Here is a 24244-nt window from a genome sequence, read left to right on the forward strand (position 1 = left end):
CACTGCCAGGATCTTATTGATACATAAGTTACAAGTGTTGCTTTAAAATTATAGCTAGTACCCTACGTATTATTTTACAAGCTCCAAACCACTGGATTCGACTCTATGAGTTGAATTCATGTTTGGATCAAAGATATTTGATACCACGTGGTCTCCACGATTTGTGCCCGGTTAATGGCAATAGGCTCGCCCTCTATTACATACATAACATAACATAACATAACATAACATAACATAACATAACATAACATAACATAACATAACATAACATAACATAACATAACATAACATAACATAACATAACATAACATAACATAACATAACATAACATAACATAACATAACATAACATAACATAACATAACATAACATAACATAACATAACATAACATAACATAACATAACATAAACAGCCTATATACGACGCACTGCTGGGCACAGGCCTCCCCTCAATCACCGGAGGGGATATGGAGCATACTCCACCTCGCTGCTCCACCGCAGGTTGGTGGAACCCTCTATTACATGGAACTTAAACATAGCTGGCGAGGAGTAGGTGTTACACCTCTGCCTACCCCTTCAGGGATACAGGCGTGATATAATGTTATGTTATTTTTATGTGTACGGTGCCATCCCTACTATCTTATTATTCTCAATACAGGACAGGACAATACAGGCATAAAAATAAAGTAAAAATAACAATAGGTATTCTATTACGATGTGCTTTGACATTTCAGTATCCGCTTCAAAACCAGTCTCAAAATATATTAAAAGTACTTATTTTTATTATTTAAAAATGTAGAGTTGATGATAATTTAATAATAATATAAGTAAGTATAGTTATATTTTGTATGAGTAGCAGAATATTTTTGTATACTTATTTAAAATATACATACCTGGAACCTAACAGAGGGCAGCAGGAACTGTCAGTACTATTCAGAGGCAGAGGACAGGAGTTCTAGTACCTACGGCTTTGAAATAGACTACTCTGGGCACCATCCCACTCGCGTCAGACAGAGTACTGCGGGGCGGAAGGCAAGAGGGAAACCACTGCTCTATTTTTTCCTAAAAAGTAGCATGGAGAATGCTACACTGACAAGAGCGTGGCTTTTAAATTAGTGATGATGAAAATATAATAGAGGTGAGGTAAGCATTCGATATAGTATATGAAATTTTGTCGACTTGTACACACGCGGATTTAGCATTTATTATTTTAGAAAGGCAGGCAATGCGCATGTGTGTATGATGTCATAGTTAAAGAACGCAACGAATACAGGTATACAGGTTATATTATTCACGAATGAATCTGCATTCAGATAATTAGGGCCCTATCTCACTGGGACACTACGGTAGCACACCCCGGACACTTCATACAAAAAACCTCGTTTCACACAGACACCACACATTGACATAATCGTACACGCGCATTTGTGTGTGTGAAGTCTGACACCATACGATTCAAGTCTAAACTAGCTATGTTCGAGAGGGAGTGAGGTTAAACCTAGCTCAGACGCTGGTGGGGAGCGGAGAGTTGCCGTTCTATACGTAGTATTATTCCTTATTATATGTGTTTGTATAAACGCTAGGAGCCTTAGCCACATTGCAAAAGATTATGACAATCAGTGACAGTGATAAAAATATATGGGTGATAAAAAAATACACTAAACCGACGAGCATGTAAGAAGACTTTGATGAGAGTGAAAGAAACGAAAGTGTGTCAGGATCGTAGTAAGCTGAGTCTCTGCCTACCCCGGCGGGAAAAAGGCGTGATCTTATGTGTGTGTGTCTGTGTGTGTGACATGTCAATTCCGTACTTACATTTATATTATTGGCACTCTGTCACTGTCGATTACAAATTTACAATAAGTCATGTCAAAAAATAACAAAAAGCTATCGAGAAGCTGTCGATAGCTTTTTATATTTTTGGTGGTGCTACTATCGTGTCCTAGTATTAAGATACGGCCATAGACAAAAACTAAAAGTCCGAAAAAACATATATTTCTCTGCATTTTTAGTGAATTTCTTATACACGAGAACTGCTTTCTCATCACATTCAAGTAACCAAGTAAAAGTACATTTCCCACCACACCCCTGACCTGAAAGTGGACAGTCAGGTCCTCAGCATAACTTGAGTAACTTAAGCTTACCCCGACCTTGGGGGCTTTCGCCGGTCGAGGTCAGGTTCTTAACTTGAAAGCTAATTCAAGTGGTAACTTATAATAATTTATAATCTAAACATCCGAGTTCTGTGTATACGTAGTAATTATTGTGGCTGTATTGGAGCAGCGTAGTGGAGTATGCTCCATATCTCCTCCGTTAGGTTAAGAGGAGGCCTGTGCCCAGCAATGGGACATTATAATATTATATGCTGCTTTGGGAGAGTCAGTGAAAGAGTGAGTTGGAAGAGATATTTCTCGTCTTATTAAATGTGTGTTTTTATAGTGTCAACGAATTCTTTGACTATAGGAATAAGTCTTAATAATAATATAATTATTTGCACATCTGCTTGCAGGTTGAATACATGCACTGTTTTACTTAGAATAAGGTCTATAACTTTGTTTTCTTGCAAATAAATGATTGATTATTATTATGATTATGATTCTCCTAGGCCTACTCCTAGGCGTACATATCACGATGAAGTCCAGGATGTTTTCTTGATGATGAAAGAGAAAGAAGGGGAAGTAGTGTGTTAGGATCGCAGTAAGTAGAATTCCGTGGTTTCTACCTACCCTACCTACTAAGTGGCGTAAAACCCGCAATGGTTTCCAAGCTAAAACGCATCTTAAATGTGCGCCTTACTTATATTTCTAAAGAGAAGTTTGACTGGCTTCCGTTGCCAAAAACTCCATCATTTTTCTTAGAGAATCGTCGCGAAATTAAAAAATGAGGCAGTGTTATACATTGTTTTAAGTTTACGCGGTTATTATCAGATATGTCTGCCCGTAGAAACTTATGGATCTACCTATACTCCACTCCAATCTCATCAGTCAACAGTGTCGAAATATCGGGAGTCTCACATCCCTACTTTAAACGCGGTAAGAACCCGTTATTACGTGTTTTAATTTTGAGACAGTGTTGTATCTGATTGTTATTATGTCAGAAGCGGCCATAAGGAGGTAAATAGAGGTAGCAAGTTGTAGAATGCGACCGGTCAACTCACCCACCTTGAGTGGAGGGCGCCGCTCGCTTCGCAATGTCGAGTACCGTACTAGACCACCGCTGTGTCAGTGCTCACAACCATGGACTTTAAAATATGTTTTTTTTTTAAATTTACAATAAATAAAGACTTAAACATATTAATTTAAAGTACAGTACTGCCGCCGCAAAGCCATGAAACGACCATAAAGTGTTTAGCGTGCCGACGCTAACAACGGTTTGCGTACCCATGCTAACTTGTCTAAATGTTACTGAAACTGCGTTACGTAAAACGAAACGTGGCCTTTTTATTACTACATAGTTGAGAGCATGTTAATAATGTGTGGAGAAAAGTACCGCACACAAATAACTGTCTTCATGGGTAACTATTTTAAATGATTTAAATTCTTTCAATTGATATTTTTTGACATATTTATCAAATCACAACAAGTATTAACACTTTATTGCACACACACACAAAATTTATACAACGTTTGTTAGTTTAAAAAGTGGTAGGACTGGCCTCTGCCAGTCCATTAACCAAATTGGAGATGTCCATAGAAAAGGTTTAGTAAGACCTACTTTGAACCGGCGTGCGTGTATAACAGAACTGATGAATGTGGAGGAAGCAAGAGAAGTATGTCAGGACCAAAGCAAATGGAATTCCATAGTCTCTGCTTACCTCGGAGGAAAATAGGTGTGAGTTTATGTATGTTAGTTTGTCGGGTTAATTTAGACAAAACATTTCGGTTTATAAAAGGCCTGAGGAGGCCTGGCAGCTAAGGAGAGCCAGTCGCAAGTACAGTACAAATGGGCGGCTTTATTGCTTTGAAGCAATTGCGGAATGTGATACAACTGTATTTTTGATTTAATACTACCATGCACCCTAAACAGACTGACTAATAAACGGCCTACGACATATTATTTCTAGAAGATATTTGCTTTGTTAAATCTCAGTTATGTTAATATATTCGTCCTTGCCTCGACACGAATGCCTATCACAATACATCATGGTTAGTAGGTTCTAAATATATTGTTTTGTACCTAGTGGCAAACGCTGAGAGTACCTGCCTTGTTGCATTTGATTGATTCGTATAGTAGCAAATCTTATTGGGAGTATTGGCCTAAAATATCCATTATTAAAAAAAAAACAATAGACTAAACAATATTTTATGCTTAATGAAAAAGTATTCCGGACCTAATTAAAACACATAATAACGGGTTCTTACCGCGTTTAAAGTAGGGATATGAGACTCCCGATATTTCGACACTGTTGCAAGAGCCATGATCACAGGATGACTGATGTGACAAACAATGTATGCCGGATTTGACAATCTTCAGTAAGTATATAGTAATATGCGTAACGTGATAAAATTTTGTCACGGTCATTTTATCGATTCCGACGATATAATTATGTCGTTTTGTCGATTAGTCCTAATATGTGAATACAAATAAGTCATGTCGTTCGATCAAAATACAAACAAAATCAAGTGACACGCATGTTAGGGCAAAAAAAAAACAAACTTTTATTAAATCGATCGATAATTTTATCACGTTGCGCACGTTAGGTAACCGGACCCTGTGAAAAACGAGATAATGCTAGGGATACGATGATGATGATATTGAAGAAATATGCCAAAAACAAAAATGGTTAAATTTTTATGCCAAATAAATTTAGGACAACAAAAGTTAGGTATGTGGGGGATCCCGGTCCTAAGGACCCACGTCTCACCGAGCTTTCTGTTAGATCAGCGTGATAGATCTTCTTTTTTTATCGTAAGTATATTACTGTTTTTACTACAACACTCACTTTTCATTCACAAAAAATCAAATCAAATCAATTTATTTGCAAGAACACATAGAATACAAAAAAGGTGGTAAAATAATTCAAATAACAATGTTGTTCTACTGTGTTCGGCCTACACGCAGGCGTACAAATAAACATAAAAAAAAAATAAAAAAAGAAAATCAAAATCGATCAATTATTTTTCTTTTTTCTTCTTCACTTCTCTTCTTTTCTCACTTTACTGTTTTATTTTTACTTTACTTCGTGTTTCACTTTAGCTGCAATTTATTTATACTCACAGTACTATGTTGTTACAATTGTTCTTCACAAAGTCACCTATGAATTAGCATACGCCAGTCGATCTAAACAGCCAGTCGTGACCTTAAATACGTGAGAGAAACCCCGTAACTATTACCAATATAATAGTTACTTTGTTACCTATCAGAGAGCTAATACATCTTAATTAATCATATTCAGTTCGATGTATCGCATTGTTAATGGATTTGATTTGATTTTGATACGATGATTTATTGCTCGAAGTTTTGTATGAGATAGAGTTACGTATACGTAACTCTATCAAGCCAAGGATAAAATTAAAAATTGAATGCCTCATGCTTTTTATGATTGAAGGCATTCCGTAGAAGTTACTAGGACTAGTAGCTTCTACTATAGTAAAAAACACTTCCACCAACCCGCAGTGGAGCAACGTGGTGGAGTATACTCCATATGACCTCTGGTTGATTGAAGCGAACCCTGTGCCCAGCAATGGGACGTATATAGGCTGTTTATATTATGTATGTTGCCCACATAGGGATTGCGGAAGCGAGGTTATGTATTGAGAGATATCTTATCACGACTTAGACAAAGAAAACGTATTCAAGAACTAATTCCGCATAAATTAAACCTAGGAAGGTCCTGAGCTTTCATGCTGCAAGGAATTCTTACTGAACTAAAACTTACAACTCTCGTTCACAAGCTACAAGTTACTCACAAGTACGTGTAAATTACGTTTACCCTTTTGTAAATTACGTTTAACCAAAAAAAGTAGAGGGATTGTGAAATAAATATTGATACTTGTAACATATAATTTAGGTACATGTGTAGTTTTGATAAAATCATTCTTGTAATAATAATCATTTTTACAACTAAATTTCTTGCAATACAAGGCTTGTAAGTTTTGATAAACAGGACACTGGTCGTTCTGTTTAATAGTAAGGACTCGTGCACACGGAAGGGCAACCAACTTGCCTAACAACTGGTTAATTCTAACAGTTTTACCGTTACATACTATGTGTTATTATAACGGCTGAACCTAAACAGTTAATACGTGGTCGGTTATTATTTTTATCACGCTGTTCACATTAGATGTGACCCGATTGCGAGGAATGTCGATTTAATGAACTTGTCGAACACGTAATAGTAGGACAAGCTATCTTGAAAGAAAAAAATAAATTCAAACATATTTATTTTTCAAAATTGGCTTACATAGTCAGCGCTTTTTGAACGTCAAAAATTAAATTAAATGTTATGTAACTAGCTGTAAAACTACTACCACATCGGAATCTGTAACGCTGAGGGAAAGACGCGGCCAGAAGCCCGGTTGAAGCTTGTAGTATATAAACAGCCTACTCTACGTCCCATAGCTGGGCATCAGCCCTCTGCCATAGAATATATAATAATATTGCGTAGTAACAGAACGGTAACTTTTGTGAAAAAAGCCAAATAAAATAATTCAAATTCAAAAATGTCTTTATTCAGTAGGTACTTTGATCGTCATTGTTTACATAACGAACGTCTCATCCGCCTAAAACTACTGCAGCTTCTCACAACCTGTATAATAGCTGAGGAAAAGAGGCTGCAAGAAGAACCTCAGCACAGGGCTAGACGTTCTTTAAAAAAAAAACGTTAAATATTGTTATACAATTTAGTAAATTGGATTTCAATCATCATCCCACTCTTTACACATACTAATTTGTCTTTCATTAATGTGATTGATTCATGATTGATCAATCACGTTACACCGACGCTTTCCAACGAGCCACTGGCATTGATTGAATAAAATTATCGCTATCAATCAAGGTTCTGCACCTGCCTTGTAAAAAAAACTTGTTGATTACTTATACGTAGTTTTTCCTGTTTAGCTAGTAATTGAAGTAAAATGGATAGTGTAGAATAGAACTCGTCTTTGTTAGTTGAAGGTTAGGGTTTACATCTCCTTTCATTATTGTTTGACTTTGTGATCCCTAGTTTGGTTAGGACATTACAGGCTGATCACCTGATTATCCGAAAGTAAGATGATCCGTGCTTCGGAAGGCACGTTAAGCCGTTGGTCTCGGTTACTACTTACTGATGTAAGTAAGTAGTCGTTACATGAGTCATGTCAGGGGCCTTTGGCGGCTCAATAGTAACCCTGACACCAGGGTTGATGAGGTTGGTACGTCACCTCACAACCCACACGATAAGAAGAAGATTGTTTGACGTAAATGTTATTATTTGTTATTGACAGTGTTCATGGTCTAGTGGTTAGAGCATTGGGTTCACGGTTTGGAAGTCCGCGTTCGATCCCCGATAGGGATAAACTTGAAATCACTCTGTGGAGCTGTCCTTTGTATGGCAAGGACATTGCAGGTTTGAATCACCTCATTGTCCGAAAAAGTAAAATGATTCCGTGCTTCGAAGGGCGTGCTTTAAACCGTTGGTCTCGGCTATTAGCTTCTTCTTCTATCGTGTGGGTTGTGAGGTGGAGTACCAACCTCAGGTCAGGTGTCAGGGTAATACTCCACCACGTTACTCCACTGCGGGTTGGTGTTTTACAGCTATCTAATAGTCGACCTGAATGAACAACCTCCGTGGTCCAGTGGTTGAGCGTTGGGCTCACGATCCGGAGGTCCCGGGTTCGATTCCCGGTGAGGACATATCACAAAAATTACTTTGTGATCCCTAGTTTGGTTAGGACATTACATTCTGATCGCTTGATTGTCCGAAAGTAAGATGACCCTTGCCTCGGAAGGCATGTTAAGCCGTTGGTCCCGGTTACTACTTAGTGATGTAAGTAAATAGTCGTTACATGAGCCATATTAGGGGCCTTTGGCGGTTCAATAACATCCCTGACACCAGGGTTGATGAGGTTGGTAATCCACCTCAGAACCCACACGATAGGAGAAGAATGTGGTTCTTCGTAAATGGCAAGGAGCGGATACAATCAATTTATGCGTATCCAATTACGTTATCTTATCTGGGACTTTCACAAGCATTTCTCAGCGATATACCTACCTACCAGCAGTGTAGCAATATTATCATTTAATGAGTTAATTTTCTCCGGACGATTGAGCAATAAACTGTATGTGTGAAATTCTTGTAGAGCCGTCTGAAGGTTTATCGGAATCGAAGTCTAGTACCTAAAGTGAAACTGCAATTTGAAAGTAAGCTTTTACATCGTAGTTAGGTATAAAATGTTAATTGCTGATTACCTTTCCCTTCGATTAAGAAAACGAGATCGCTTTAGAGATTTTCGTAACCAAAAGGCGATGAATCCGAATCATTTATTCAACGTAATTATCATAGATAAACTTGTTGAAGGTCAATTTAACATTTTGAATGTACGTCATACAGTCATGAGCAATATAATGTACCCACTTTAGGACTCTGTCGCACTAACATATTTGACATTTAGTGAGAATTACAGTTCAATTTGTCAAACAAGTTAATGTGACATGGTACCAAAGTGTATAAATATTAATGCTCGTCGTACGTCTTCGCAAGGTGTTGGCTGAGGAGAAGAAATGACAAGAAACTGCAACAGTTACACATCTTTTAAATCATTGTAGTACCTATTTAATTTTTATTCAAATCATTGTATATTTAAATTACAAGTTATTTAATATGTGTATTTAAATTACAAGTTATTTAATAACTAGAGAAACACAATTAATACCAGGCATTTGTATCATTTAGGTAATCATTAATCTTATTTACTTACATAAACAGTAACTAAGCTTCACATGAGCTTCAAATTTATTTCCTGATAAGTAATTCAAAATACTGTCTGGTATTTTATTGTAAAAACGAATACATAAACCCCAAAAAAGATGAATTTATGTAGATGTATGTTTGTGTACCTGCATCGGGTTTTAGTTAGTTGAGACCGCGTCAGAAATATCTCGAATTCCCGATTCTATGTATAAAATAAACATGTACTTAATGAGATTTAAATTTCAACAATTGTTTTAAAATTTCAAAAAAAATATAACTAGATATAATATTTCAACTCGTTATAATCACGTAAATTTAGGAAACAGAATTTCTTTAATATTAAAAATAATGATTGTGTTTCTGTTAAGGCGTGATCACATTCAATACTAGAAGTAACTTACAAAACCTACTTATTAGGTATTTAGTAACAACGAAATTATCGCGTTTACGGGAGCAAAAACTTAAAAATCGAATCACGTTTGCTATTCAAAACTTAACACTGCGGTTATAGCCTTATCGGGCATAGAATAATGTTTTTGAAAATTCAGTGCGATCAAAATTTGACGATTGTATTACTACTTATTTCGATTAGTCTCTGTGAGGCCTTAATACTAGACAATTTGAGGAAATGAGACTTAATTATTGTATTTTTTTTCCGAACACCTAATTTGGTTAATAAGAATAAGTATTATAATTCTTCCACGTATTCATTGTCATTTTTTCTTCTTCTTATAGGTAGACACATTTGTCTAACAACAACCTTGGTGAGGTGTGGGTACTTAGTTCATTTTGTGATGGATCTGCCTCGAACCACCCCTATAGTCGTGTTGTATAATTCTTTACAATATACACAGTGCACCGACAAGAGCGTGGCTTTTTAATTACTGATGTGATACATACTATAGCTATAAAATAGCCACCAATCCCCTGACTGACCGCGCCGAAGTTCAATATTGTTCATTGTCTTCATTCGATATGGTCCTTTAAGATGACCGTAGTTACTAGTACCAGTACCCATGAGAAATAAGTTTTTTTGCTATTTTTTCAAATATAATCCTGTCAAACGACATCCTGAGTCGAGGTTCGCGCCCAACTGGGCACCCTCAGGCTTTTATTGTCTTAAATTGTGTACCGGGTGAGAGTCCGTCCACGTTTGTGTTTTGTTTTTTGAAAATTCTTTATTTAAATTAATATTACATACTGTGGGTATTTTATATAAGCCACACTTAATCACTACGTTACTTATACACATTATTAGGCTAAAGTAGCTCGTCTCTCAAAGTTTACAAAATCAAAAATAACACTCATCACAACATGGTTTTTTGTAGTCAAGACCTAAGTTGATTTAAACTTAAGTATGTTGAAAGTATGCGATCTTTGTATGAGAACACACATAACAGGAAACAACCGGCCAAGTAGTTAACGCCTTATGCGGCAAATCTACTAAAATTGACGTCAAAAATAAAAGTTGTTTTGCTAAGTAACAGTTTCCAATTGTCTATTTCTCCAAGCTCTCTTTAAACATTAATAAATACCTCTTTTTAAACCATCGTGATCATCTATCCATTGTTTATTAATCTGAAACATGAAACCAACAAATATGACATGTTGACGTGTATTTTTATGCAAATTAAACATCTAACTAATTAGCTACAATGCGTGGTTCGCATTATATGGAATTTACTTTGTATTTAGCGATTTCTTTTCCTAGATATTATCCGTGTAATTGTAACGAAGATATTTTCTGTGTAAGTACTATCATGCAAAGCTGACACGCTAATAGACAAACAGAATTCCATACACCTAGTATTCACATTTAAGTATATACTTTTACAACAATCAGGTTAAAGATATTTATTTCTCAAAAGAATTACAAATTCACTTAATACGAGAAACATTAATACAGTATATATTAGCTTATAGTTTAGTTAGAATGATTATATAATAATCTATTTATTTGCCTCACTTGATACATCTCTCCACATACATCATCATGTCTTTAATATTCATCCCACATTTAAAGAGTAGGTACTTCAATATTTACACAGCTTACAGTTACTTACGTAGATAGCAGTGAGATCTCATTGCTGATGCTAAAGGACATTCTATTTTTAAAAACTGTATAATACCCCAATTATACAGTTCCAATTCAGAGAACTGTCGCGTCTGTAAAATGCCTGATGCGTGTCTAATCTATGTCACCCCGGCCACCGCGCAGCGGGTAACGGGCGCGGTCGATGACAGCGCTGCGCCAGCGCAACTCAGGGTTCGGACCGTCTATGGGCGAAGACAATAGCCTTTTGCTGCGTGATTGTTAAGTGATGCTTGAAGAAGAATAAGTAAGTTCTCATTCTGGTGTGTGAACACGTGACTCGCAATATATCATGTTAACATAAGTACTTATACAGGGTGACCCAGAAGTTCAGGTTCAGAATGAAACATTAGATAAAGGGACTCATGGGCTACTAGAAACACCCCCATGTATGTATATTCAGCGATTATTTACGGTTTAGGAGATATAACGCATTTCGTACCATTTTCTAGATTTCCTACCTTACTTCATAAATCATCATTTTGTCGCTATCTCTTTCTTAATAATTTTATTTTACTTCATAACTATTCCTAAGGATGTGTACGGCTAGATGAAAAAATAAAAACAGTCAAATCATAGACTGGAGTTCAATTAATGTTAAGCTTTTAGGAAGTTTCAATACAAATCTCCTTACCTTATCAGAAGTTGCATACTTAACTTTCTATCATATCAGTTTAATCCCCAATCACTGGCATGCATTGACATTCATTATATAAACACCCACATTCCCACACTCCTTATTGAATTAATACCACGTTTTGTGACTCTTAATGATTTGCGAAAACGTAATCAAGGAGATATCGAATCGATACCAGCTTTCTACTCGATTCTTCACATACCGAAGTCGAATTTCATCTTCAACTCGATCTTCAGTCGCGAGATATTGCAATCGAATCGAATACCGATCGAAACTGCAATTATAAAGCAACTGCTTTGTTACATAAGTAATCTGATTAAAGTTAGGGATATTGCGTTCTTAAAACTGTTATTTTATAAGTTTGGAATCGTAAAAAACGTTATGTTGTTTATTTTGCAGCTAATTATATTTAGAGTTCCATACTCAACTGGGAGTTCCGTTGTCAATTCGGAACTCTATAGTTTCAGTATGGTCTTTATTTAGCTCGCTGATTAAATGCACCATGGTTATGAAAACTTATTTTAAAAATGGATATATAGACTCTCGCTCCGATGTTTATAATGATTTAAGCAAGATACGAGTACGTAGACGCCACTTTTGTATTTAAAGACCCTTACTGACTTAACTTCCTTTGTTAGTAAAACCAAAACAAGCACGTTTTTAATAAATTATGCACCTAAATGGTACATACGTAAACATAAACAGCCTATATACGTCCCACTGCTGGGCACAGGCCTCCCCTCAATCAACCGGAGGGGGTATGGAGCATACTCCACCACGCTGCGCCACTGCGGGTTGGTGGAGGTGTTTTACGGCTAATAGCCGGGACCAACGGCTTAACGTGCCCTTCGAAGCACGGAATCATCTTACTTTTTCGGACAATCAGGTGATTCAAGCTTGAAAAGTCCTTACCAAACAAAGGACAGTCTCACAAAGTGATTTCGACAATGTCCCCATCGGGAATCGAACCCGGACCTCCAGATCGTGAGCCTAACGCTCTAACCACTAGACCACGGAGGCTGTAACCTCAATGGTATATTTTTTTAAAAACAAAATAATTACCATGTCATAAAATGTAATATGCAAATTACGATAGTAAAATATAAAAAATATATAGCAATTTTACACACAAAATCGGATCAAACTCCAACTCACCTCCACTAAATATAATTTACGGATATTAATTGCCTTTCAAACTACAAATCTATTGCCTACATTAGTAATCAAAGGTAATAATAATTATCGACTAATTCTCCACCGTGTTGGAATTCGTGCGTGCCCGAGATCGAACCTTGGACCAAATGCGAGCCTGCCGTACTCGCGTGGCAATCGTGTGCAATCATTTTATTGGATAGTAAAGTAGAGTTAGAACAAAAATCTGTTGAGGGACCTATTATATTTTTTTTTCACAGCCGGAAGCATTTATTGCACAAAACAGGTACAAACTGAGAAAATAAGCACAATAGGTGGCCTTAGTGCTAAACAGCAATTTCTGCCAGACAACCCACCCTCGTTTTACTATTCATCAAAAGGGTAATAAAAATACATAAAATATTTTTATAACTAATTGTGTTTGTTTTATTCAGTAATATTAGGTACCTAAGTAATCTCTTTGTTGTTCGTTATTTTTCGATATTATAAATAAAAAGATAAATTCGTCAGATTTTAAGAATAGAAGAATAAGAATAAAATAAATTTATTGCCAGTAACAATTTGATAAAATCCTTTTGTCTAATATAAACTGTGTAATTTTTTGTTGCATGTATAAAAAAATAGGTTGTTCTAAATTTAAATTCGAACTATTTTACCTATAGCATTCATTTCTTTTCCCTTTTTTGTTATTAGTGCCAACTGACCATTAGTTCTAGAAAGTTATTAGAACTATTTTTAAAACTATCGAACTAAACTAAGTTTCTGGGCTAGAATCGATACCGTTTTAAAAACTAGGTTTCTGAGCGAAATGCAAGTGTAAAATCGGAGTACAGTCATGAGCAATATAATGTACCCACTTTAGGACTTTGTCGCACTAACATATTTGACATTTAGTGAGACTTACAGTTCAATTTGTCAAAAAAGTTAATGTGACATGGTACCAAAGTGTATACATATTAATGCTCGTGACCGTACCTATTAATACAACATTTTTATATTACTTATACGTGTTTTACTAACATGAATAGTAAGCAGAAACGTCTTACCTATAAAAAATAAAAATGTATACTGAAAACAACTTTATTGTTGAAAGAAATAAGTAAGTACCTATATCTCACCTATCAATCATACTGTTTTTACTTTCATAAACATTGGATTTCACTTCTCAACGGGCGGTAAATGAGAAAAGTCTATTTCCTTCTTTTTAAAGTATTTTTTTTTTGCTATCAGTATTGCGATTGTGTGAATTTCACAACAGAGATCTTAATAGTCGCGTAGGCCGGCCATAGTAAAAAAATGAAGCCATTTAAAGTACTACTTACCCAGTTGGACATGCTCGGTTCGCGATTTGGAAGTCGAGAGTTCATTCCGCGTTTTTGATGAAAATAAATGAAATGTATTTGTGTCGATTGGTTTGTTTTTGTGGCTGTCTTTTCGGATTCTACATAACATAAGCTCACGACTATATCCCAATGGGGTAGTCAGAGATACTTACATCCATCGTAAGATGATCATACGTTACTAGACCAACGTGATAGGTGGTAAGCCGTACCGTCGAGGTATAATATATAATAGTAGAGCCAACTGTGATAGTGGAAACTAAACACATACATACATAAACAGCCTATATACATCCTACTGCTGGGCATAGGCCTCCCCTCAATCAACTGGAGGGGGTATGGAGCATACTCCACCACGCTGCTCCACTGCGGGTTGGTGGAGGTGTTTTCACGGCTAATAGCCGGGACTAACGGCTTAACATAATCCAAAGCACGGAATTATCTTACTTTTTCGGACAATCAGGTGATTCGAGCCTGAAAAGTCCTTACCAAACAAATGACAGTCTCACAAAGTGATTTTGACAATGTCCCCATCGCGAATCGAACCCGGACTTCCAGATCGTGAGCCTAACGCTCTAACCACCAGACCACGGAGGCTGTGGCTGGTGGAGGCTGTGAAAACTATACTTATGATAAATTGATAACGGTAATTCATTATAATACTGTTTAGTGTTCAAATCAGACATTTAGTATTCCTTGGTAATAGCAATATTGTACTTACATAATATTGTAAAGATACCTATACACATGTAAACCTATTAAATAATAAAATAATAACCCGTGGATCTTCTATCGTGTGGGTTGTGAGGTGGATTACCAACCCCATCAACCTTGGTGTCAGGGTCACTATTGAGCCGGCAAAGGCCCCTGACATAGCTCATGTAACGACTAATAACTTACATCAGTAATTAGTAACCGGGACCAACGGCTTAACGTGCTTTCCGAAGTACGGATCCTCTCACTTTCGGACAATCAGGTGATCAGCCTGTAATGTCCTAACCAAAATAGGGATTTTCGTGATGTGTCCCCACCCCGGTGAGGATTGAACCCGGGACCTCCGGATCGTGAGCCTAACGTTCAAACCAAACCCGTGGATAAACAAATGCCAAACCACTGCTCTTCTCTGAATAAAGTGAAGTAGGCATATTAACATCCGTTTTACGTTTGACCTGGAATTCTAGTATATTCGAGAAATTACTAGATTTCCAACGTGCAATCTCACGTTCTTCCTAGATTATGGGAAATACTTAGAAAGGTATTACTTAGTGTTTAAAACGTTGCTTCCTGTGAATAGATAAGTTAATATGTTATAAGTTAATTCCTTAACGGCCTCCATGGTCCAGTGGTTGAGCGTTGGGCTCACGATTCGGAGGTCCCGGGTTCGAATCCCGGTGGGCACATATCACAAAAATCACTTTGTGATCCCTAGTTTGCTTAAGACATTACAGGCTGACCTGATTGTCCGAAAATAAGACGTTAAGCCGTTGGTCTCAGTTTCTACATACTGATGTAGAAACACGTAGGAAGGAAGTACGTAGTCGTCACATGAGTCATGTCAGGGGCATTTGGCGGCTCAATAGTAACCCTGGCACCAGGTTTGATGAGGTTGGTAATCCACCTCACAACCCAGACGATAGAAGAAGATTAGATTCTTCATTATAAACATAAGCATGACAAAAACTATGATGTATTTAGTTAAAATGTAAGCTATGTATGTATAAATTATTGTAAATAATATATACATACATAGCGTGTGTAGAGTTAGGGTTTATGTCTACATTCTAATGTACTTACCAAGAAAATTAAAAATTAAAGATATTCCAGTAATAGAATCGTAGCTATTACATACAATTTCGATCATCACAGTTGTTTTCAAATGTCTTAAACCACCTGCCTCTCTCGACAAACCGTAACATAATTGCTTATATTTCAACAAAACTTAAATATTCGTGAACCAATTTCGTATCAGCATTCCAAAGTAGTCTTTTGTTAATAATGGACGATTGCGAGCAACAAACAAGAGAATAAAAACGTAATTATAATTTACGAAACATTCCCAGCGTTCAATGCTTTGAAGGCAATATTTCTGGCGAGATAATTACCTGTATAAAATGTACAGTGACTTATATTTGGGCGTAACGAAAGTGTACTGAGTTGCATTGACGTGTGATTGAGTCTAGTCATGTATTTGTTACATTTTGGCGACCTACCAATAATAAAACGGTTCTCTTGCAAGCAGCGATATTATATTTTTCAAGAAGCCAAAAGACAAAGTTCATTATCAAAAACAAAGACAATAAAGGAATAAAAAACTATATAAAAAAGGTAAAGTTCTATAAAAAGTTGTGCTATCTTGCACATTCTCCCCTTTTTTAATAGCCAAGAATCTTGGCAATTAAGCTTCTTATAAATATACCAATTGGGGTAGTCTGAGGTACATACATCTCAAGATAAGCTAAGTACCCACACCTCACCGAGCTTTCTGTTAGACCAACGTGTTAGGTGGTGAGCCGTAACACCGTCTATAAGACTCGAGCCAACTGTATTAATGAAAATTTAATTAAAAATTTAAAAAACCCCCGACCATAAAAGTACTCAATTATTATGACAAAAGGTTAAAAATGCTAAACCCTATAAAAAGCAAAAAATAACTTATCCCACATATGCTTGCAAGCAACCTGAGCGTGTAACATTCCTATCAAACTTAACAAACGACCTGATGACCTTGAAGACCTACCAAACATAGCTAAGAACACTCGACTGATATACCTTTCAAACAAAAAAAAAACCGCATTAAAATCCGATCATCCGTTTGGGAGCTACGATGCCACAGACAGACACATACACATTTACACACACAGAGACACGTCAAACTTATAACACTCCGTCGGTTTTGCGTCGGGGGTTAAAAATACACTTCATCACTAATTAAAGAGCCACGGTCTTGTCAGTGTAGCATTCTTCATGCTACTTTTTTGGGAAAAATAGGGCAGTGGTTTCCCTCTTGCCTTCTGCCCCGCAGTACTCTGTCTGACGCGAGTGGAATTGGTGCAAGACCCGTACCGGAGTTCGAACTGGCGCTCCCCGTTTTGAGAATTAAGCCTATTAACCACAGAACCACAGTGATTACTAATAAAAATTTAACATTTACAATTGAAAAATTGGGCAGGACACATAGCGAGGAGAACCGATGGCCGCTGGGGCGGAAGGGTTCTGGAATGGCGACCACGTGTCGGACGACGCTCAGTGGGTAGGCCCGCTACAAGGTGGACCGACGATCTGGTGAAGGTCGCGGAAAGCCGTTGGATGCGGGCAGCGCGGGACCGATCGTCGTGGAGATCCTTGGGGGAGGCCTATGCCCAGCAGTGGGCGTCGTACGGCTGATGATGATGAATTGAAAAATCAGTATTAGACTTGTAGTTCTGGGGCGTTAAAATGGCCACATCGAAGCAATTCTTCTAAGAAAGCAATATTGATATTTGACATTTGCGCATATAAAAGTAAGTGCGCCATGCAAACAAATGTCTTTCTTGGATGAATTGCCTCGATATGGCCATTTAACCCCCCTTATATTATACCGTGTATATTCATACATTAACGGTAAGTAGTTGTGGTAGTATCAGACACAGTGTGGTCGAGTACCTACCTTAATACTAGCCTAGCTTATCTCCGGTCATTCACCTACAGATAACAAGTTCTGTGCTAAGTTAGATAACTTGTAGCTGCTTACTTTAATGTTTGCGCAGGTAGATTTATTTGTGTTTTCTTGCGATAAGGACGTTATCATCTTAAGTGCATATTTGTGCTCGGTCGATTTAGAGATAATTTTAAATAAATATTTAAACAATTTGTTGTGAGAATACAAGGTTGCTTATTGATTATTATGCAACATTTCTTTTAGATTTATGTCAATATCTAAGCGTTTCTTAGTTGTACGTATTCCCCCAACTGTCATCTCCAAAATCAGTCGTGGAGAAATTTGTTGACATGTCAAATTGCAATATTGCTTTTTAGATGAATTGCCTCAATTTGCCTCAATTTGGCCTTTTTTAACCCCCCAGTGCTGCAAAATATTGTTTTCAATTCAATGTTAGTTGTTTACATATTAAATAGTAATAAATTTTATATTTAATTTGTAAATGGAAATCTTATTTTTTTTTTCGTTTGTTTCAGATCACACCCGTATAGAGTTGAACACTAATTGTAGGTAAGATTACTTACTTTTTTAATTTATTTATTTGTAAGTAAAAAAAGTTCTATAAGGAACATAGATAAATTATTATATTTCTAGACATAAGTTGTCAAAATATAACTGGTTTCCACACTTGGTACTTCAATCCAAAAGCTAATAATATTTGTTTATTCTGTGAAATTAATAAATTGACTATAGGCGATCTGTAATTTTAATGGATTGTTTTTAGTGATTTTAAACCATAAACCCTGACACCAGGGTTGATGAGGTTGGTAATTCACCTCACAACCCAACCAACCAACCAACCTCATCAACCCACACGATAGAAGAACCATTATAAAACTGAAAATTTTGACAACGAGTTCGATGTCGAGTAATTTTGGTCTACATTCAGCGTAAGTCGGACCATATGATATACTGTAAGAAGACAGTTAGTTTAAGACAGTTAGAAACTCGATCACGTTGAAAAGGACACTATTCCTTAGTCTGTTTTTACATAAAATACTCTTATTCAAGCCGATATAGCTTCATCAATCTTTCCACCGTTTAAGGATCGTGAGAAATTTTCTAAATGTTCTTACTCACTATAAACACAGTGGACTGCAAGCCTATTATGCATTTCACTACGCATATAAGCTTTCCCTGTCAATTCAACTCGATATAAATCTTGCTAGAGCGAGACAGCTACGCGTGTGACGTCAGAGCGTCTCACCGGATGTTGCATCACTAATCGAATATTATGTTATGTAACAAAATTGATTGTTATGTTATTTGGCGTAACAAAAGTTGTGTGACAGGTTTTTCGAGGGCTTTAAAAGGGCGTGGTGTTAAGTTAACATTTATATTTGTATATTTAAAAAACTATTTTTTTAATTTTTTTTTTATTCCTATGAATGTTATATACTGTTTATCAACTAAGGATCATAGATAATCGATGTCACGTGGTTTACAGGATTTTTTCCCGGTTAAAAATAGCTGGCGAGGAGTGGATGTATGTACTGTACACCTCTGCCTAACCCTTCAGAGATACAGGCATGATGCTATGTTATACAGCATGCTAGTGACATCGTAACGAATACTGAGGGGGATGACTCAGACCATGATTCTGAGTTAATATCAAGTGGAATTCGCCGTCGTAATATTAATGTATTTATTTGTGTTTTTTAAAATTAGTTTCAATTCTATACTTTTGCGATGGAAACTTCCACTTGATATTAACACAGAATCATGGTCTGTGTCATGAGGGGATAGAATCATTCCCCTCAGTATTTGTTACGATGTCACTTACACCCTGTACAAGTACATACAAGTAGGTAGAGTTGCTGTTTCTTGTCATTTCTTCTCCTCAGCCATAACACCTTGCGAAATGACGTAACTTCAAAAACAAGCCTATCCATGATTACGTTGAATAAATGATTCTGATTTCTGAATACTGAGGGGGGCGATTCAGACCATGATTCGCAGTTGATATCAAGTGTATTTTACTGTTGGAAAATTCATGAAGTTTTTAGTGTTTTGATAAATTATTTTCCGTTTCATACTCTTGCGACGGAAAATTCCACTTGATATCAGCTCAGAATCATGGCCTGAATCATCCCTCAAAGTTTTCGTTACGATGTCACTAACACACTGTATTATGTCTACTTTTATCTGTAAAACCGTTCATGATAATAACTAGTCAACCTAGTTTCCCCAACACGCGTGATACGCAAGAAAAACAAAGTTTCTATACAAACTGTCATATTACATGTAAATACATGGAAGAATGCCTCATATTTGATAAGAAATCTCCACAAAACCATGTAAACTGCGATCAATAAAGATGATAAGTACACGTTTAACTCCTGCGCGGCTTATGAAAGTTATTAACGAGTTTTCCGCTCAATTTCCTACTTTCATTTAGCGCTAAAAAGAATAAAAAAAAGATAAGCGCGAGTTCGTTCCGAGCGATGCGGGTTCCGTTGAATAAATTATCAACGTGATATTTTACTTACTTACAAAAAATACTACCGGAAAATTTCGTGCCTCTCATTCTACTATACTCGGATCCTAATAAGGTCCATATTTAATTTAGCCAATAAAGTCACACAAACATTCAGATAAAACAATATTTTTATTAGTCTACTGCTTTTTATGACGTGACTTAACTACTTACTTGGCCGGGTAACTATTTGGTCTACTCCAGTACTATTAAACAGATCATCTAATTCAGTACAATTAGTGATAATATTTCAATATTAGATAATGTTTTACAATAGCTTCAATGCGCGGTATGAGCTAGATCTGTCAAAGTACAGAAGCCAGTGTTGTGACGTTCATTAGCATAGTGACGTATCAGTCGATCGATTCTGTTCTATCTAACAGTAACTAAAACTAAAGCATAATCTTAAAAAATAGTCTTTTGACCAGTGAATACTACTTACATAGGCATAAATAACAACACGCAATATGGCAGGTCTTCATATAACTGTAATTTGCAACTGACGTTTGAAGTTGAAGTAATGATTGGTTTAATATGTGATTCCATAAGCAGTTTTCGCAAGAAGTTACAAAACTCTGCCCAAGTATATTATTTTCAAGAATATTATCCAGTGTGCATGATCTTTATAGATAAATAACTATAATTATCAGAATGAGGATAAAAACTAGAAGCTCAAATGTAGGTGGTAGCACTATTGAGTATTTCTAAATTTTGACAATTCGTGATAAATTGCTATAAAATGTGGAGCAATGTGGAGTGTATCCCGTCTGAAGGATGGGAGTTTCGAAAAAGAAAGCCATCAGTTGGATAGAGAAAATTTTGATTGAAAATAAGTTTTCATATGTTTTCTTTTTTCCGATCTTTAGGGAATAAATGCAAAGGGTTATAGTGTAACAATGTAACCAAAACAATAGTTTGTTTTCTCAAATAGTATGGGGAACTGTCAAAATTTAAGAACAATCAACAGTAGCGACACCTGATGGGAGAGATAGGCAGTTTTTATCCTCATTATATACATACCTAGATGATAGCTAGCAGATCGCGCCAGAGAACTCGCTAGCAAGAGATTTTATAATATTTCATAGGGAACCCCAAAACACATAATACGTTCATCTAGCTAGATAAGAGACGCGAAGCGCGTAATCACATAAGAAGTTTTTAATCGTTTGATAATATGTTACAACGTTTACAGGCGTAATGCGGTTTCATGGAGTCACTTTTTAACTTTGGTTAATTGTTTGCCGAAGCTTTGTTAAGCATTAGACTGTGGTTGAAATTTATATAGGCATATACTTAAACGATTTTTTTTATATCAATTCAAGAAACTCAACGTCAAATATAAGGAACAACCTATATTAGGTTTTGAACATTAAGCAAGTGGTCCAGCCATTTTGAATTTTCCGGCCAAGTAGTTAATGCCATCTGCGGCAAATCTACAATAAGTCACTATTACAATACGTAATTATGGCCCATAATAGTATGTATCACCTGAATTAAAACTCATAATAACAATAAAAAAAACAATGTATGTATCGTAGTATTAATGAATATTTTAATGATTCGGATTTAAACATTTAAAAGCCTCCTTCTCTCTTGTTTTTTCTTTTGTTGTGCCCGAAAGGGTCTGTGATGTGAGACTGAAATGTCCATCATAGTATGCAAATAAAGAATATTGAATATCACCTGATTGTCCGAAAAAGTAAGATAATTCTGGGCTTGGGGGATTTGGGCGGAAAACAACTTGCAGTGGAGCAGCGTGGTGCAGTATGCTCCATCCCTCCGGTTGGTTGAGGGGACGCCTGTGCCCAGCAGTGGGACGTCTAGTATAGGCTGCTTATGTTATGTATGTATTAGGCATAGATCTGGCCAAGTAGTTAATGTAATTTGCGGCAAGTCTACAATAAGTCACGTCAAAAAGCTTTCTTCGTGGCTAACTGATAGCCAGTATTATAGCATATTCGAATCCATTTAATGTATTAATATCCGACACTTGTCTCTAATCAGTCCTAGGTACTATATTTCGCATAAAACCAGTCATTTTCACATGAAAGTGCCACTTTCGATGCAAATTGCTATCTTAGGCTGTTCGTAAGTTAAGGGCCGGTATGGTAATAAATGTGAAATTTCCCCCATTAAACATGAAAAGTATTCCAAACGTGTAATTTGTGCACGGTAGTGTTTTGCATGAAATTATGTGCACGGTCAGTGCCCTAACACTTGCCCTAACCCCTTCTTCTCTCCTGTCGGTTGTGAGGTCATTGACCGAACTCATCTACTCTGGTGTCAAGGTTACTAATGAACCGCCAAAGGCCCCTGACGTCTACATACTTATATAATAGCCCGGACGCGTATTTCGAAATGCAACTTCAATCCCCGCCGGCCGAGACGAACTGAGCTAGAATTTCCAAGCTATTGTGACAGCATACATCATCACCATCATCATCGGAGCGTCCAGCGTGAACACCAACAATGCGCATCATTATATAGTGTTTCATTTTAATTTAATTTAATTTTAATTTAAAAAAGAATTCTTAAATTAACATGTGCTAAAATCTGTCATTCGATCGATTGCCGTAGCCAACAAAACACGGATCATCTTACTTTCAGACAATCGGGTGATCAGTCTGCAATGTCCTAAACAAACAGCATAATAACAGTGCCTTAATAAGTATGATACATGTGTTAGGACACTGTCTGTACTTTGGCGAGTGAGAGGCAAGACATTCATCATCATCAGCCCATTAACGTCCCCACTGCTGGGGCACGGGCCTTCCCTATGGATGGATAGGGAGATCGGGCCTTAAACCATCACGCGGGTCCAGTGCGGATTGATGGTTATTAACGGCTTAATTTTTTTTTGTGGTCACCCATCCTATGACCGGCCTTTGCGAAAGTTGCTTTACTTCAACAATCGCAGACCGAGCGCGTTAACCGCTGCGCCACCGAGCTCCTCAAGACATTCATCAGGTTATATTTACATTGTCCGATGTCATTCTCTACTTGGCCGGATTATGAGCACCCTCGCAGTTCAGCCCCCTAGCATTATCCCGTTTTTCACAGGGTCCGTTTACCTAACCTGAAGGTATGACAGGTCCGGCTTATTATAGAAGCAACTGCCTGTCTGAATGAGCACCCTCGCAGTTTCCCATCCCAATTAAAAATATCATTTTAGCCAATGAATAGGCAATCTAATTTATTAAAAAGTTTACAATTCTCAAAATAATACACTAATCCCATACTTTCTCTCTTTTATCTGTACGAAGAATTCTCGTTTTAAAGTCTAAAATGAGGAGTTAAGAATGAATAGAGTGCCCAAGACAAACAGACAGACATACATACAAACATAGTAGAGGCGTAACCATATAACAATGGGCCATTATGCCATGAACAGAAGGCTGTACTAACAATACCATAGTTACATTATGTTAATAATTTTTTTGTTAAGGGGTATTCTGAGAATTATAAACGCGATTGATTTGAAGGAATCCGGATGGAAGGTGTGAAGGATTAAGGGGATTGATTGAGTCAGAGAATGGGGAGTAGAGATAGTAGGTTGATATTTAGAGTTTTTTTTTTTAATAAAGATATCTTCGGACGTAGCATAAGTGTGTCATATTTGAGACCTGTCCAAATTGTACACGTCTTTTGTTTCTTTGTTATTTGAACATAATATTTTGAATTAGGAACGTTTTAAAAAATTAAATTGTTATTAAATAAACGAGCTTAGCATCATAAAACGAATTTACTCGTTTTTAAAGCCTTGGTTTGGTTACTTGGCTTTTAAGTCATAATATTTTATTATATTAATATGAAATGCGATGTTACACCAATCTTGCTTTTCAAATAAGTAAGACAAAAAATATTAAATTATATATCTTATGGTCATGATATAGATATAATAATAATAAAAAACATATTTCGGACAAACCACAACACACATAATATTATTATACTTTTACTT

At 36.5% G+C, this 24244-nt stretch overlaps 2 protein-coding genes across 6 annotated transcripts in view; one reads left to right on the forward strand and one right to left on the reverse strand.

Annotated features, from left to right (window-relative positions):
• The window catches only part of LOC126375996 (nuclear speckle splicing regulatory protein 1), a 115941-nt gene that overhangs the window by 27480 nt on the left and 64217 nt on the right, over nt 1-24244 (forward strand). For 3 of the 5 annotated variants that reach the window (XM_050023136.1, XM_050023141.1, XM_050023137.1), the window contains exon 2: nt 18284-18317. The gene's annotated coding sequence lies outside the window, so the exon portion shown is untranslated. The remainder of the gene's footprint in view (nt 1-18283; nt 18318-24244) is intronic. The other 2 variants (XM_050023139.1, XM_050023138.1) reach the window with 1 other exon arrangement.
• The window catches only part of LOC126376395 (uncharacterized), a 46828-nt gene that overhangs the window by 15747 nt on the left and 6837 nt on the right, over nt 1-24244 (reverse strand). The gene's annotated exons all lie outside the window — the stretch shown is intronic.

This window comes from Pectinophora gossypiella, chromosome 20 (assembly GCF_024362695.1).
Source record: "Pectinophora gossypiella chromosome 20, ilPecGoss1.1, whole genome shotgun sequence".
Taxonomy (NCBI): Eukaryota; Metazoa; Arthropoda; class Insecta; order Lepidoptera; family Gelechiidae; genus Pectinophora; species Pectinophora gossypiella.